The following is a 998-nucleotide window of genomic DNA, read 5'->3' on the forward strand; positions in this document are numbered from 1 at the left end:
TCTGATTTCAATTGCGATTTCAATAGGAATAGTTAGAGAACGGTAGATGGTGCTTTCAATGGGTGGACAAAGGAGGGGAGATGTTCATTCATTTCTCTCGTTCTACGCGGTGTTTGTCCTTGTCTTTACTGTAGGAAGCAGTGGCGAGGCAAGTGGGCTGGTAAGGGGATTCAATCGATTGAATTTTCTTTTATTCTACTCAATCTACATTCGAAATGTCATTGAAATCGTTTGAAAAAAAAATAAGATTTGAACTACCCTATAATATTTCAACTTAGGTATTGGAGTACGTCGACTCTGAAAGAATGAAGAATAAATTATTGAGAAAAGCAATGAATTGGAGACGGGACCTCAGTCAAAATTGTTCATTTACACTAAAAATCTACCTCATTCAATAAATAGCTATTTGTGTATCCAAAGCGCTAAAAGATATATTGTCGATGACAATTAATTTGCGCTGGAATTACACAAGAATTTTTCTGCAGTCGAGCAGTTTCCAAAAATTTATTTAATTTGATAAAAGAAATATTTTACTCAAATATTAAATGTCATTTACGCATTGTAATTGGATACTCTGAGCAATGCATATTTGATTTATAGTTAATAATTTGGAGTGCGAGCTTTTTTTTTATTTAGTCGCTTGTAAGCGACACTTATTTAATTATCGAATTTTGAGCCGAACTTGGTCTTAAACTAATGGTTCAAAATTGATTCTGTCCGTTCGTCCAAATGGACACTGCCGTCTACACGATAATTATTGAATGGAACGCAGGGCCGTCGCTAGGGGGTAGGCAGGGGAGGCGACCGCCTAGGGCGGCAAAATTCTGGGGCGGCATTTCAATCTTGATCAACAAAAATCATATGTGTAGAAATTCAAAGTAAGAAATGAGATTTAAATCGGTTAGAAACAACACGAAAATATACAGACAATTTAATCAACATTTTAAACTATCAAAGGTGCCGCATTATACACAACAACTCATAAATATCCAGATGTC

The sequence above is a fragment of the Harmonia axyridis genome, chromosome 2 (assembly GCF_914767665.1).
Source record: "Harmonia axyridis chromosome 2, icHarAxyr1.1, whole genome shotgun sequence".
NCBI classification, from domain to species: Eukaryota; Metazoa; Arthropoda; class Insecta; order Coleoptera; family Coccinellidae; genus Harmonia; species Harmonia axyridis.